Source organism: Polypterus senegalus, chromosome 3 (genome assembly GCF_016835505.1).
Source record: "Polypterus senegalus isolate Bchr_013 chromosome 3, ASM1683550v1, whole genome shotgun sequence".
Lineage (NCBI taxonomy): Eukaryota > Metazoa > Chordata > Cladistia > Polypteriformes > Polypteridae > Polypterus > Polypterus senegalus.
This window is the reverse complement of record NC_053156.1, coordinates 105772848-105791200: the sequence shown is the minus strand read 5'-3', so window position 1 is coordinate 105791200 and position 18353 is coordinate 105772848.

Sequence of the window (18353 nt, the reverse complement as noted above, 5' to 3'; positions counted from 1 at the left end):
ATCACTTCGGAATAGTTTAGGTATTACTATGTAGTTATGTAGGCACAATCACATAGAAAAAATGGCAGTGTGCTCCGTGGTTACTCTCTCAGGTGGGCGTTAGCATATCATAATCTCTTGGATCAACAGTGTGAGTTTTCCGCATTCGACTTATACAACCAACAGTATAAAATACCAGAAACTATTTTCTGCGGGAGAACTTAAACAAAGGTATATACAGCAATTGTTTGGTCCCTGCACACAAAGAACAGCTAAAGTTTTCCTCTCTGTAAAGTCACATCATGGCATATCTTCTTTCTACCGGAACTCCACCACACCAGGGGCTTGTAGGTATTCCACATCCATTCATGATCACTGCAAAGAGCAATTATAGAACAACAAATTTGCTTCCACTGTCAATGTTGTATGTAGAGGTGAGTGAGACTATATTTATCTAGTATTTTTAACCAACTGCTTGATTTCTGCCTCCTTCACCATCACAGAAGTTGTGTTAAAGGTCACAAGAGTCAGTTTCCATTGCAGGAATAGAGACAATGCAGCTCTAAAGATCACTGAGGCATACAAGCCCCTGGCTATGCCAATGTCAGAATCAAAGGAGGGGATATTTCATATACCACTAACAAAGAGTTATCAAACTAGTCATTATTTACATAGGACTAAAGAAAAAAAAAATAGGCAAGCAAAATTTTACACAGTGATGGTGTCATCAACGGGCAGCACGTTGGCGCTACTGCCTCGCAATAAGGAGACCTGGGTTCACTTCCCGGGTCCTCCCTGCATGGAGTTTGCCTGTTCTCCCCGTGTCTGTGTGGGTTTCCTCCAGGCGCTCCGGTTTCCTCCCACAGTCCAGACATGCAAGTTAGGTGGATTGGCGATTCTAAATTGACCCTAGTGTGTGCTTGGTGTGTGAGTGTGTTTGTGTGTGTACTGCGGTGGGTTGGCACCCTGCCCGGGATTGGTTCCTGCCTTGTGCCCTGTATTGGCTGGGATTGGCTCCAGCAGACCCCCGTGACCCTGTGTTTGGATTCAGCGGGTTGGATAATGGATGGATGGTGTCATCAACAGTTTACCATATTAATTTTATTTTTGGGAAGCATGGGTTTTAGTATAATAAGTTTACTGCTATTTCCAGAATATTACCATATTACTGTACAAGTTATGTACATAAAATATATATGGAGTAAGTCAATGTAAAATGCAGTCTGGCAGAATGAAACATACACTCAGAGTGCATATACAAATTAACAAATATATGTATTGCTATTGGCTACTGAAAAGATCAACATATTTTGTCTAAACCGTTTTCAATAATAAGCTAGGGTAATACAAATCTACTAAATAAAGTGCTCATATTCCCATTTCAACACAAAGTAATACATTTATTTTATAAACACCCATACTAAATTGTAAATATAATGTTATATTAAATAAAATAATAATATGCAACATATTGAAATAGGTAACATATTGATTTGAAATAGTGGCCTAAATTAAGCGGGATAGAAAATGACATGACATGACCTCATCAAAAGCCTTTCTTATGGTGTAGCAACAATTCTTTCAAAAGATAAATTAGACTTTCTTTGCTGTTACTACTGATAAGTGGAATGATTTGCACAAATTGAATTTGAAGCCAAGCTGAAAAGTTTATTTTTGTAAAAAAAAAAAAAAAATGGTGAAATCAATTGTGTTTCATCATAAGTGAGATTCATGCCATTATCACATACATTTTGCACCTAATCTGCAACCTCCTGAAATATGTGGACAGCATAACCAGCATTGGATTCATTAGGAGTGGTGATGGGTCTGCCAATGGAAGGGAGGTTGAGCAGCTTGCCCTTTGGTGTAGTAAGAACAACCTTCAGCTAAGTAAGCTCAAAACAGTAGAGATTAGAGTGAACTTTAAGAGGCCAAACCCCCAATATTATCTCCTCTCACCATGCTTAATAATAAAGTGTCAGTTGTGTAAACCTTCATATTTCTGGGATTCATACTCTTGCGGGACTTGAAATGGAAAGCCATTGTAGATTCCACAATAGAAAAGGCACAGCAGCAGATGTACTTTGTGTGATAGCTTAGGGTGTCCAATCTACCTCAGGAGTTGTATATTCGGTTCTATACAACAATTATTGAGGCTTTGCAGCATTCTGGAGTGTGTTTCCTGCCAGGGTGACAAAAACAGGTTACAAGAAATAGTAAGATCTTATGGAAAGATCATTGGCATTAGTCTTCCCACTTTACAGGAACTGTGCTCTTCCAGAATCTTGAAATGGGCCAGGAAAATCATCACTGACTCCATAAATCCAGGCCACAATCTCTTTGAATTTCTCCAATCTGCCAGGAATTATAGCTTAAACTATGCCAGAGCGAGCAGACATAAGAACAGTTTCTTTCTACTGTTCCTGCCCAGGCTGCCCCCTCTAATATCTTGCAAAATTGTTACATACAACTACTGTTTAACCTTAACCTGGAAGAATTTCAGAGGTGCTGCCACTTTGGTAAAATCTATTGGCCTGGGTATGTGGTCACTAGCAAGCAAGGATTTTGGCTTGGCCAGTATACAGATTTGGGGAAAGTGAAAGCAGATTGTATTACCCTTGACCCCAAATGAGTGGTGTTTTTTTGTTTTGTTTGCTGATTTCGACCTCTTTGTAAATGTTCTTCTGCACTGCCCAGACTATTTGTCTTATTGTGCTCACTTTAGCGAGAAGTCAAGCAAAATGACACCTTTTATTGCCTAACTACAAATGTTACAATATGCAAGTTTACGAGGCAACTCCTGGCCCCTTACTACATTTATAATGGCTAACACAGTACAACTCACTAGTGCTACAGACATACAATGTGCTCATTTTAGTAACACTATTACCCTTTTTTGCCCTCTTTTTGTGGAAAGATTGAAACTACAACAGTATTCCTTTCATTGCAACATGAAATGTAAAAGTACAATCTCCCAATAGGAAGGTCTACACTGAAGCTCTTGAACAGAAAGTCTCAGATTCCCCAGATTCAGGGCAATCAATATGGATACCACCCTAGCCAGTAGTTTGCCTTTATTGTGAGTATTTGGAGGGATTACCTCTTTTCTATACAATTTTAGGACATGGGAAAAGGCTTATTGTAGCAAATCCCTTGTATTTTTGCAACATACATGTGGATCCATTCATCAATGTTGCATGTTTTTTAATCCCAGTATTTGTGGAATAAATATTGCGATTATGTTGAGCCCATTTAACAGGGATAACAGTTTTATTTGAGCATATACAGTGTAAAGTTGTAACATTGGTTTAGAGAATATCAACGTTATAGAACTGAGGGTTTCATCTCTGCTTTTTTGTGTCTTAAGTCTATTATCATGTCTGCCATGTACTGCGAGGTTTAGAGTCAAATGTTATGTAGCTATGCTGAGAATCAACAAATCTAAGAAAAGAAAGTCTGGTCTCCCCTGCCAAGTCTGTTACAAGCATAAAGGTCGTTACAAGTAGGAATAAAATAGCAAATGCATGGACATGGGGAAGGATAAACATAATCAGTACAGAGTATTAAATATAACCGAATGCAAAAAAAAACACAATGGTCACATTAGGTCTTACTTAATAGAATTTATTGGGTCTGTCAGGAGGAATGTTCTCCCTTTATTCATACCTCCAAATATCACATAAAAACACTTCACTTCTCATTATTTCAATCTTCATCTTTCTCACTTCTGGTATCTTTTCCTCCTTGTTTAGAAGCCTTTACTGAATTCGCTTATAATTCTAGACTAAAGTGTCCGCCGGTACACTTAACCTCTATCTCAGGGTTCTAGGCCAATGCCGAAAACAACGTCCAACTCTCAGCATGTCCAATGAACTCATAGGAATGCTGATTCATGGCGACCTCTAGTGGTTCATTGTTAAACTACTTTCCTCATGCTTTGAGCAGGCTTTAGAATGGCTAGAACAGGGTTGTCCAGCTCCAGTCCTGGTGGGCCTAATTGGCTGCAGGTTTTCATTCAACCCTTTTCCTAATCAGTGAGCCATTTTCAATGCTAATTAACTCATTTTCCCTTCATTTTAATAGCCCTTTTTTAAGGATTCAGTCCTCTGAATTGATTCATTTCTTCATTAAATGGGAGCCAAACAGAAATGAGATGTGAAACGAGCCAACAGATGACCATCTAAATTGGAACATCAAACTCCAGCCAATTTCACTCCAACCAGTTTCTTAATGAGAAGACAATTCTTGCTGTCAATTAAAGCTGCTATTGAATATCATGACTTGTTGTTGCTCTCATTCTGCCACAGCAGACAGTTGATTTTCAGTTTTTTCTAAGACCACCATCAATATGTTTTGGTGACCTGAGCAGAACAACATGAGCAAGACCTTCACTTTTCTTTATTTTCATGTTAGCTGGTCATGTGGCTGCTTGTTTTGTGTCTCTTTATGGTTCTCTGTTCATTAAGGAAAAAGAAACAACTAAAGGATCTGAGTCACGTCAATTAAAACTAAGGCAAAACAAGTTAATCAGCAGCAAAAATGGCTCTCTAACTAAGATGGTTAGAATGAAAACCTGTAGCCATTGCAGCCCACCAGGACCAGAGTTGGATACCCCTGGGCTAGACTATCAAGGCAGCTTATAGGCTGCATGCCCTTCATAGTGTCACTTTATCCAAGCAAAAAAGTTTTGTGTTTTCTGCCTTTTACCTGTTATTTGAGGCCTCATTCTCTGTAATAGAGGACAAGATGGAATTAGCATGTACTGTCCAGCACTCGATGGACACTGCTATGGTGCCAAGATCTTCTTTATTTCATTCTGGGGTACACCCTGTAGTGACAGAACTTTCCATCGCTTAGCTGTTATTGTTTCTCTCTTTCTTGTCATAACTGACTGGTCATTCATTATCTTTTTCCATCCTACTTCCACTTCTCATTTAATATTAATCTTTATTAAGTACTCTCTAATAAATGTGATTGAAACTTTAGTAAATGTATAACAAAGTATGGTTAATAATATAAAGATGAGGTCATTATATCTATAAGAAATATGCAAACAATTTCAGGGAGAATAGAATTTTGACTGCTCAGAAATTTAAAACCCTTTTCTGATTTTTTTATGTACTGTTTATTACAGCAGACTAAATAGTACTATGTTCAATTTTTATGTGTCTTGTAAATTGTAGTTTTGTATCTTCTTATGAGCAGACACAAAACTGTTTCATGTTTTGACCTACATTATTATGAATTGGTAGAAAAGTTTCTTGTTGGAAGGCCATATAAAAAGACAGCTGTGTTTTCAGGAATATAGCAGCTGGCAAGCTGTTTGACCTATTGTTACTATGCCAGCCACAATACAAACCTCATATATCTGAAGAGGTGGTTTAAACTTTATGTTTGCCACATTGTGACATACTGTTGAAAGATGAACACATGCAAACAGATTTATTTTGCCCTGTTGGTGAATCTACATTAGATGTTGTAAAGAGTAAAGTAAAAACAGCGAAAAAAAGGAAAACTAAACTATGTCACTAACAGTAGTCTTCAGGCGTCAATAACATATCTGAGTGTGTTTCTGATTTTTCCATGCTTTTTGGATAGATTCGGCATTATGGGTTCAAATCCAACATTTAGTCTGAAAGTCATCATTTAAATTGCAAATCAATTATTTATTTGTAAAACAGTAATTTTCATATTTTTTAAACAAGTCTAATTCAACATACTTACTGTATAATAGTTCTGTAACTACTTTGTTATAAATAGCAAACCTACCTAGAAGTTAAATGCATTTTGGCTGTGGGAAAAATGTTGTAAACATATCCAAACATTCTACTTATGATTCTTGTTTAACTTATTTCAATTGTGAACATTCATACTGTAGCTGAGCATCAACATAAACTTGTGGTCCATAAAGGTAAAGCAAAGATAGACCTGTTTCCATTAAAAAAATCAATCAGTAAACCAATTAGTACTGCACAATTTTTGCAATGTAGAGTTGAAAGAGTCCAACTAAAGATAAAAATTTCACAGTGTACACATGTGCATATACTGTAAATAGAAATTAGCTGTAAAATATACAGTAAATGACTAAAATTATTCCTAGACTAGTTTGACTGAAGCACATTTAGATGGAAACAGTCAGTAAGGGGACATTAAATAACATTCAAATGAATTCTTCAAAACAAGGCTTCAGCTATAACAAAAAAACAAAGACTACTCTAAAATAAAAGCAATACAATTATGTCAGCAAAAATTCACAGCGTTTCCATATTCATAATAAATAATATCAGACTACTTTACATTACATGCTACTATTGAATATCATAATAGGGAGTATGGACTAATATTGACATGATTCATACATATTTCATCTCCACTGTCAAAATGTCAAGGAAATGTCTGAGTAGTTTCAAAGGAAAGATATACCGTATGCTGAATATTGTTATTGGACTGTTTTGTTGTATTCTTTGCAGAAAGCATGCATGAATTGAGATGTATAATATAAAATAATAGAAGCAAAAAATCAATGCACAACCTATTTGGTATATACTGTAACGTATAAGTACATACATTATCTAATCATATAAACCTCAAAAGGAAAAAGTTTAAACTTAACTGACCCAGTCCCAAAAGTGGTTACTGTAGGCTAATATTGGAGTGCGCTGAAATCATATGAGAGTTTGTGGCTGGGTCTGTCATCATGTCTCTGATCAACAATCAACTCGAAACCTTCTCTGACATACCCTTTAGGCCAAGTCGAGTGACTTGATCAGATAGCTATGGTGCGGAACACCCCAGCTGGATAACAAAATGAAAAAGATAGTTAGGGAAGAGACTCATAACAACTAGTCAAGATTGTTGCAAAAACATGCAACGAAACTTGCTACTTAAAATAACTTCCCTGATCGTGTATATTTCATATTTAAAACAAATGGCATTATTGTCCATTAGCATGAACTTGAGATTACAGCTCTCAAAGACCCAATAGCTTAGTTTCTTAAAGAAGAAGCTGACACAGCTGATAACTGGGCTGAACTGTTTACGTTAATGGTGGCGATTGGCTACCATGGTTTGGAAGGTGCTCGACAACCTCTGCAGTTCCACAATCACTTCATGTTGCTCAGATCACACATTCTGCCCTTTATAATGTTTGTTCAAATAACAACTAAACCTCTGGATCCTGTCTGCATGTTTTGTATAATGAGTTATAGCCATCTAATTGGCTGTTTGGAGAAGCAGGGTATTTGCGTTAACAAGCAAGTATACCTAATGAAGTGGTGACTTAGTGTATATACTGTATACTGTATTACTTAGGTATACATATTTGTTTTACATACCACATAGGTCATGAGAATTTTTATTGTTCATTAGTGAATGTAAAATATACAATGTGTTCAAAGAGCTTCAATTTCGTTAATGAGTTGGTGGGAATAAGTGGCAGACATGGTGCACTAACTTTATTGTCATACTTTCATGTTAAATCACGTTGAACCAATAACCTCTAGCAACATTCATCACTGGAGTGCCCGATCTTTCATTTTTGTAATCATTTAGTTGTGCTTCCTCTAATATAGAAAGTAATTATATAAAAAGCCAAATTACCCATAGAGACAAATACAGTTCTATCTATCTATCTATCTATCTATCTATCTATCTATCTATCTATCTATCTATCTATCTATCTATCTATCTATCTATCTATCTATCTATCTACCTATTGAGAAATAGCTGGACTAACAGATTAAAATTCATGTATTCGATATGTGACCATTTGTAGCATCAAACTTGAAAGTAGTAGTTATCAAACTGATTTTTTATTGTTTTAAAAGTAGCTATAGATGGAAGATTGAAGCAGAGCAGCCAGCAACTCACATGAAATTTCTACAGCAATTCATGAAAGAAAAATAATGACCTAATATTGTCCCTCTCCCATCCGGTTTCACTGTCAATACCCAGTGAGATGACATAAAGCTGGTGTGAACATCACTATGGAAATCACCTGCAGTGCAGTGGAAATTATTACCACTGATCTATTTCTGGAAATAGAGTAATATGATGTGTACAGCCATTGCTACCAACAGAGTCCATGGGAGCAGCTGTGCAATACATCACCTTCAGTAAAGAAGGCAGAGTTTACAAAATGTTCTTTTAACGTATGAAAGTATAACAATTCACTTCTCTTCCATTCCTTACAAATAATTTCATTTACAATGTGCTCCTACTGGGAAATGATTATCTATTTTAAGAAGACTTTAAAATCTCTGATAATAGCAATTTATCTGATATAATAATGAAACAGCTAGTGAAATGCTTAAAGTGGACTTTTTGTGCTCTTCTGTCAACATTGTTCTTGAAAACAATGAAAAGATCCATAATAATAATATATACTGTATAAATATACATACATACATTTTAGTTTATGTTTGATTCTGCCATCTACAGGTAAACCTGGAAGATGAATATGAAGTTTCACAGAACAGCGATTGTGCACTTTATGTTGCTTTTTTTCACCTCTAGTCCATGAAAGTATATCCTTTTACTTTTCCCCTAAGTTCACCGGGTGTGCACTGCATGCATACTATGAGTCCCAGTCCATCAAAAGAATGTAAGGATTACTCTAGTAATTCATCCAGTCATTTTCGGAACCCCTTGAAGGCTCATAGGGCATGGAGTCATTCCCCACAACTTTGGAAGCAAGGCAGGATCCATCTTTGGAGAGAATGCCAGTCATAAGCTTCAATTTATGGTTAATTCTATCACCGAGTTCTACATATCAAATAATGTGATTATAAAACAAAAAAGGTTTTTATTGTAAATAATACTGAATATATAGTAATGTTTGCTCATTGCCATAGTTAGTTATAACGTCAAGATTTTCATACATTTTAAATCTTCTTATATAATACGCTACCGTGGCTATCAGTTTGTCTGTACAGGTTTTTAAATCACCGGTAGCTCACAAACTGTTTGAACTACTGAGCTGAAATTTGATACACATATACTATGTGACCTCTACTATACGCTTTCGGGGTGATGATTGACCTCCAAGGCTATTCCTCTTTTTATTTTAATTGTATTTAGCTGTAGAATCAACTCTTGGCAGCAGCTAGCAGGGCGGCCGTGCAGCGCATGTATACGGGCGCCATTCTCATCCCTACCACCTTTGCCGTCACTTCCCCTACCTCTTTATATCTTAAATCATTCTTGAGGCAAATTGAAGACTTAAGTGCCAGCTTAAGTGAAAAATTAAAGAAAATGTACAAAGTACAGCAGTGGGCTGGCGCCCTGCCCAGGGTTTGTTTCCTGCCTTGCGCCCTGTGTTGGCTGGGATTGGCTCCAGCAGTCCCTGTGACCCTGTAGTTAGGATATAGTGGTTTGAATAATGGATGGATGGATGTACTAAGTAATGGCATCACAAATACTGACTTAATCAGTTTTAACGCAAATGATGCTGACAAAAGAAGAGAAGAAGTGGGACACTAGGGTGGAGAAAAGAAGAACTGCTCAGGAAGCAGAAAGTGCATCAACCTCTGAGCAAACGAATGCAAAACATACAGGGAAAGAGTCTGAAAACTAGGAATTCTCAAGTCAAGTGTATTCACTGCATTGCATCGTGCAGTGCACCGTTACTTATAGATAGATAGATAGATAGATAGATTGATAGATAGATAGATAGATAGATAGATAGTCACACACACTAGAATCAGAATGTTTCATGGAAACATTTGTGGAAAAAATATGAGGGGAAGAGTAAGATAGTAACACAACCATTAACCCAGATTTCTTTTGAATGGAAGAGAAAATCACTTCCAGTCCTAAACCCTATTAGCTCCACATCTTTAAGTTCATACGATACTTAAACCTGTGAATGCCAGGAAGCCTTAGTTCATTTTTGGAACCTGCCTCTGAAGAAGATGGGCCTTTAATTTGCACAAAAGCTTTTCTACAGCTCAGATACTTGCAATTATCTGTCTAGGCCATGGGTCTATCTTTATTTTTTAATCAATTCATTTTTGTACTGACATTAAACAAAGTCTGCAATCCGAGCCTAATCCTTCCTTCGTCAGAGACATTAAATTGGAATTGATTGAGTAATTGTGAGTGTGTGCTTCAATGTACAAGGTGATGGACTGGTTTGGTGCCAAGATGGTCTCTGGTTTCTAGAAACTCTGTAATGGAAATAATCAGGTTCAGAATTGTATTTATAAAGACTTAGTTTTTATACGGAACTACAAGCTAAACACAAAACAATGGAGTTGAAACTTTACTTTGGAAGGTATCCATTACAAAGTATCCTCTTGAACATAAGCAGACAAAAAATTGTGCAACAAAATTCAATGTGTGTTTCTACAATCTTGGAAGTTGACATTCTTAAAGTATTAACAGTGTAACTATCTGATTACAAGATTTAAAGCTGTGTTTCCAATAATATCTTTCTGAAGAGTGGCAGCTTTAAAGAAATTGTACTCATGAGCATGAAAATGGGCAAAATGGTAATGGTAATGATATGCATAAACAAACAATTTGTTTCACAGGGAAACAATGGTGGCAAAGTGGTTAGTGCAACTAATCCACAGATCCATATGTACTGGGTTTAAATCCCATGTCTAGTCACTGTCAGGGTGGAATTTGTACTTTCCTTCTGTGTTTGCATGTGTTTTCCTTCCAGTACTCTGGTTTTCCTCTCAAATCCCCAGGATATGTATATTAAGTTAGTTGGTGACTACAAACTGGCCCTGTGCGGATGCTCCACCCAGGGTACATTCTTGCACTTTTTGACATTTCTACAAGGAAAGTTTAAGCCCCCATGACCATGAATTAAATTAGGAAGGTTTAATAATGTTATGTAATCTGCTCCTCCCTGATTCTACTCCCCAATAAAGCAGAAATAAGTAAGCATTACTTCAAGGTGTAAGAAAATAAACAAAAAAAGGTTCTGGTCATCAGTTTATTTATTTATTTTTGAAACAACAGAGCAATGAAGAAAACTGTTTGTATTAATCTTGCATTAAAGTAAGAAAGATTTGGTATAAGCAAATAAGCAGCTTGAGTTACAGCTGGCATTTAATTACTGCACCAGTGGAAACTGGAAAGCGACCAAACCTGACAGAACATATCCTATTCACTTTTGGTCTCTATAGTTGTGTTCTGATAACTGACAGTTTTATTGCTGACTCTAAAAATATGCCGGTGGGCGTTGTAGGGGTGACTGAAGAGATTATGGTTTAATTACCAACCCTGAAGAGCAGCTTAGTCACTGGCTCTTCAGAGTTTCAAAAGATGAAACACCAAAGGTAGCTACACTCTAATGAAATCAGTATCTTGAAGCAAGGCAGTTTGGGGTCCACTACAACAGTTTACTGTGAGCAATATGCAAATTTAAAACAAGAACCCCTTTGATTCTTTTAGAAAATTAAAATTTCAACGTGTATTTGTAAAAGGAATCTTGAGTGTTTCATTCTGCAACCCCAAGTAAAATCCTTTCTGCTTTTCTGAGTTAATGTGATTCTACAAAGTGCAATGTTGAAGTATTATGATATATACATATATATTCAGTCAGGTCCATAAGTATTTGCCACTAGAATGGAAAACCAGCACTTGGAGATGGCCATGGTTCAGACTTCAGGCAGTCATTGACTGTAAAGGATTGTCAACCAAATATTGAAAATGGTCGTTATATTTATGATTATGTTAGTTTGTCCAAACACTTTTGAGCCATTGAAAATATTGGGACCATGTATAAAAATGTCATACAATATTTTTATTAACAAATTAAAGCTGAAATTCTATACTTCAATCACATCTTCAAATCCATTCTGATGGTTAACAGAGCCAACATTATGAATATTGTGTCACTGTCCAAATACTTATGGACTTGACTGTATACATTTATATTACAACTGGAAAGACAAGTTATTAAATATGTTTTCTGTTGATATGCCCTAGGTATTCTGCATAAAAACAAGTAGTTTAATGACAATATGAGTACAATTCTTAAATTTGCTAAAACTATATTCCCCTGTTTCATGGGTTCTTTGCTGGGTTCTCTATTTTTACTCCCCCATCCCAAACACAAATCATGTTAGTAAATGTTTCTAATTTGTTTTGGGATGAATAAGAGTGGATGATTGTGAGTGAACTGGCATCCTATTTAGAGTATGTTTTTGTCTTATTCCTAATTCTGGCCAGGCTAGATTCCAGACTGGAGCAGCTCAGAATTGGAGAGACCGTTGAATCAATGGATGGATATAATGATGGGTGACACAACAGTGTGATGCATGGCTATGACATTTTGGGTATAACTCACATCATGGAGATGGGCTGTTAATTGTCTACATGTTCTGCCTGTGTGCAAGTATGTTTCCTCTGTGTATTCGTCAGGAAAGGTATCCAGCTGTAAAACTCACACTGAAACTTATAAAACATCCACACCACATAGAAGTGGGAAAAGATGAAGAGGAAGAAGGCCAAGAACATTCTTATTTCCTCTGATAACCCAAGTTGGCTTAAGAGGCAATTGTATAGATGAGAGTGTCATGTGATGATCTTACTTTCTACCTCAGCTTAAATCTTAACTTGTGCCTATGCTGACAGGCGCAGCAATCCACAGACCTATAATAGATGACTTGTGTAATATCTTCCAGCAAGACGAACAATGAAATGACACTAGCAGGTTTCCAACAAATGACTTAATTTTTTTATCCTAACTCAGCATCACTTCCAACACAATATCCCCACCACCAGACGTTTATCAGCACGCCCAAACCAACCTAACAACTTGCAGCTCCCCCCACTGAATAATAAAGAGCAAATCTAGATAATAATGTTATTACCTCTACACTTGATTGCCCCCTAGTGACAACCCTTTACAATCCTCCTTAATAATATTACAACTTGCGGGGAGTGTATTGCAGTATGTGTTTCAGATATTTGGCACAGTAGCAATGCATGATGCAATTGTTAGCAATTTAAATACAACCAACAAGCAATTAATATTTATTTAAGCCAAAGAGCCCTTGAATCAAGTGCAATGAACTCATTTCGAATTCTGCAGTCTGGTGATTGGAAGGTCAGATGCTTTTCCCTGTTATACTGTCTCAATGTGAGCCAACAACCATAAGAGTTCAGGTTAAAAAAACATGTTTTAATTTAATTTTTTTTTTTTTGAAAAAAGAACACATTTTGTCTCCTGGTAGAAGTGACATGTGTGGTATATATTTATATATATTACTTATTTGTGATTGTCTAAAATGGCTTATCCCTCCACAGTTCTTTACTGCATTGAATAATCTGTAATCTGTCAAAGGAATAAGTGGGTTCAGAAAATGAATGGATGTATTAATAAATATTCTTTTGTCTAGGAATAGACAGCACTCTATTTACTTTTATTAAGATTCATTGAAAAGAAAAATCCCCAATAACTTGAATATAAGATCAAGGTGTCCGTTATACATCTTAGAATCAATTTTCCTGCTCCTCAGTCTGGTATTTTTGCTGACAGGCCAAATGGCACACAGATAATAGGAAAACAAACAAAGCCATATTATAACAATACAATATCACAATCTTTGTAAGAAATATGTTAAAATGAAAAGAAATTCCTTCTAACAGGCTTAATAACTTAGCTTGCTGCAACACAGGCTTAAGACATTGGTTGTCAGTGTGTAGTCATATCAACAAAAGTTACAGTTATGAGTTTACACAATTCCAATTTATTCACTGTGTGACTGTATTGGCTTAATCCCTGATTTCTTCTGTTAATTGCTTGTTAATTATTTATGTTTTTTGATTGGCCTAATACTCTGATTCTCAAGCTCAGTCCTGAGTACTCCCTGTGGCTGCAGGTTGTTTTTCTAACTTCTCTTTTAATTTGGACTCCATGCCTAATGTAGCAAGGTGTTATTTCCCAGTTTCTATGTTTTTGGGGTCAATGTAGAAATTACAAAAGTATTGTACGTTTGGTAAATTTTCATTAGAATGTACCAAGCTGTTATATATGTTACATGGGGATAATTTAGTGGCCTTTGTAACTTGATTTTTAAGATTATCATTATCATGTTTTTCATTCTGCTTGCCCAATTTTTCCAGTTATTAATGCATAATTTACTAACTAGACATTAAGCCAGTTACAATAACGGGCTAGAACAGTAGTAGGAACAGTCTATATTAAATGGCAAGGGACCTTGACCTCATTCTGTTTCTTGTCTTAATTTTTTTTTTTGTCAAAAATATTTTTTCAAGAAGCCTAAACTAAAATAATAATAAAAATAAAATAGAAACGTACATGACAATACAGTAAGTATAATTAATATTGCCTTAGTGTAAAACTTTGTAACAATCTGTAAGACACAATATCTGAAGAAGATATTTAGGTAAAATTTTAAATTTTTTACCTCATGAAATTTTTCTGTAACAATTTCATTATAGACAACATTTCTTGTAAATATTCTGTCTGAGTTTGGCAACAGTTTGCCTTGTTCAGGAATCTGTACAACCTTGACAACAGCATCTGGAAAACTTCAAACTCTTGATAATGCAACATATAACTGACCGTGGCTGAATACTGGTTCTGGCAAGTAAATGCCAACTTTTTCTAAGGTTTGCTCTTCTGAGTCTTTCTCTTTTAGCGTTTTTCTGACAGTCATTTTCTTTTTCTTCAATCGATCTATTTGCTCGTATTTTTCTTTGTCTTTCATCGTTTCTTTTGTTGATGTTTACTTGTTGAGCTGACTGTTCTTCCAGGAGATGTTGCTTATATAAGATTTGATTGTCTGTGTCTTTTGTCCTGTCCTTGGGTGGCATGTTGGCAGTAGATACGTCCGTAATATTTACTCCTACAGTAATACTGGCTTGTATGTGGCTGTAATATGCATCACTGTAGTCTGTGTCTTTCATTTTCTCTCGCAGTAATACTGGTTTGTATTTCCATAAAATGCCTGTAATTTTCTCTGACAGTAATACTGGCTTTGATGTCCGTAATATGACTTTAATTTTCTGTCACAACAGTGGGCAATCAGCAGAGTGTCCCCAGCAACTGATGTCTCCCCAGCAGGTACTGTGCAGTTCCCCAGCAAGTATTTTAATCTGTGGGGGCGTGCAACTGATTATTTTGTGTGGCGTCTCCCCAACAACAGATTTTATGTGTGCTGCCGCGACTACCCAATCAGCACTCTCCCCAGCAATGGTGTCCTTTATATGTTATCATGCGCAGTTGTGGAAAGGCCATTCACTGCGTGCCCAGCTTCCAGTGTGTGTGCGTCCACGTGCCAAACGCATGGGCGGGGCATGGTACAGTGTGCGGCGCAGCCCGCGCATGCGCACTTCACCAGAAGACACACACACACGGACACCTGGACGCACACAGGGGTTTAATTAAAGAGGATGATGAGTATGTTACTGGGTCTGAGTATTCAGGGTTGCTTGCCTGGATGACTGGTCGTTTTTAATTGTCATTATTGTGATGCCATTATGAAAGCAATCTAAATAGAAAAAGGTGAATTAATAAGAAGAGAGAGAAGAGAGGTAAGTATTTAAAGCTATAGCAAAACATACAAATACTTCTTAATATTTTAGAGAAAAGCCAAGCAAAATGACACCTTTTATTGGCTAACTAAAAGATTACAATATGCAAGCTTTGAGGCAACTCAGGCCCCTTCTTCAGGCAAGATGTAATCTTAATATTTTACAAATGTAAAAATCACACTGCTCTGCTTTTTAAAATCCAGAATAACAGAAACAAAACAACAAAAGTAATAATAAAAATGAAACCAGTAATTAGTCGAGATCATTGCAGAACAGTTTAAGTACCTAGGGGTAAACATCACTGGTAAACATAAAGCTCTTTATCAACAAAATTTCGCCGTCTGCATGGAAAAAATTAAGCAAGACTTGCGTAGATGGAGAAGCTTTTATCTGTGGCACCTCTGCAAGAGAACCACCTCTTTCAACCTTCACAAACATATGCAGTTTTTAATATCTGGATAAAATTTGGGATTAACTTACTTAGAGATCTTTATATAGACAACGTCTTTGCATCCTATGAACAATTACATTCCAAATTTAACATTCCAGCTACACATTTCTTTCACTATCATCAAATTAGGAACTTTGTTAAACAGAACCTTCCTGATTTTCCGCACCTTGCACCCTCATCCATGCTGGAAAAAATATTGCTCAATTTCAAGGACTCAGACACCATCTCTGCAATATATAAAATCATTTTACAGTCCCTCCCTTTCAAAGATCCAAGAGGACACTGGGAGAAAGATCTCTCAATTAATATATCAGAAAAGGAGTGGAAAGTAGCAATGCAGAGAATTCACTCGAGCTCCATATGCGCAAAGCATACAATTATTCAACTCAAAATTATATATTGAGCACCTCTGTCTCATCTAAAACTCTCCAAAATGTTTCCAGGGCAAGATCGAACCTGCAAACACTGCAATCAAGTCCCAGCCTCACTGGAGCACATGTTCTGAGCCTGAACCAAATTAACATCATTCTGGCCTTGGTCTCACAATCCCTCCTAATCCATTAACAGTTGTGTTTGGGGTTCTTTCAGATGGGTTTAAAGTAGAGAAGGACAAACAAACTGTGATTCCATGCACTACACTTTTGGCACGTAGACTTATTCTGCTAAAGTAGAAAAATCCAAACTCTCCTCTTTTCAGTCAGTGGGAAACCGATGTTTTATACTATTTGAAATTGGAAAAAATCAAATACTCAGTTAGAGGATCTGTACAGATTTTTTTCAAAACATGGCAGGATCTAATCAATAATATTTTAAAATAAGCTCTTAAAGCACACAGGAAGCAGTTATTTCTGTATTTCTTTTTCTTCTCCATTCATCTCTATTAGCTTATCAAACTTATCAATTTAGGTATGTTTACAAGCCTTAAATTTTACTCGGCCTTGCTCTCTCTCTTAGGGGTGGGGGTCGACTTGTTCTTAATTCTACTTTTGTAAAAATTGATTGATTTGTATGGAATGATTGCAATAAAATTAATAAAATTTCAAAAAAAAAAAATAAAATAAAATAATTAATCGAGATCAATTAGATGTAAAATGTCTCCCTGACTGCAAAACTGACTGGGACAAAAAACTGCAGTCATCTCTGGTCCCTAGGACTGAGTTTGAGAACAACATGCCTAATGTGTCCTTTTTTATTTATAAATTGTATTTATTGAATCATTCTTTACTTTGCAAAATACATATTTTGTAGCAATGACTAAAGCAATCTTTCTGTGGTGACAGTTCTCAAATACACACGATGGTCTCATTTTTAGGTCCACTTTACCTCACAAGGTGACATGAGGCTGCAGTACGATTGCTGCTATTATCCATCTCCAATCACCCAAATCCTGCACAATCCAAGTTAGCAAAGCTGTCAAGAGGTGCCAAGCCTCCACCTTGATAACTGTGTCTGTCATGATCTGTGGTAATGGGAATCAGGATTTAATTGGTGAGGTGCCATACATGCTTCCTGAGTGTGAAATCAAAGTTGTGAGTCAAAGACACATCTCTGGGAGGGGCAAGACCTCAATGAAAGCCTCGAAAATTTAGATAAGATAATTAAATAGTAGGTAGGGTGTCTGACAGGCCGAAAAACAACAAATACTAATTGGCTCAAAGGACAGAAAGCTCAGAGTAAAATACCTAAAAACAGGAATCAAATCAAGAGAGAATTTAAAAGGCAAAGCAAGGTATATTCTGCTGTACTCGTGACAGCACTGAAGGATGCTGGAAGGACACTTAAAAATACGTTTGATAACCTTAGCTATCAGTTTAACGGTTTAATGATAACAGAGTTTAATTGTTGCAATTTGTCATCAGGAAATAAGGGGAGTCACTGGGAAGAAGTTAAACATGGCACCAACAGCCAATAGAGAATGGCAACAGAAGGGTGTAACGATAGGCTGGCTTGGGCAGCATACCCAATAAAGGAGGCTTCCCTGAGAATGACTCACATCGGCTCTTGCTTGCCTGTACATTGAACCTGTTGTTTTGAGTTTTCTTCCCTTGTGAGTCATGAGCAATAAACATTAGGAGGAGGATCTATTTGAGTACAGCAATAGATACACACAGAGTTCTGCATTCACATAACACGTCATTAAAGCACACCTAACAAAGAAACTTGGGTTACTCCATAGAACTAAATATATATTACAAATAATGAAGACTGCTGTAATGTATAATGTCTGTCCACCTACCCACTGTCTGAAGCTGCTTAACCAATTGGTGGTTTGCTGGTGACATTAAACTCAAGTCAGTAAATAAGTCTGAATGAAGCACTATCTAGATTTATAAAGAGCCAGGATTCTTATAATTTGGACTAACTGTCAGTGACGCCTTTTTAATCACCTGTTATCCATTTCATG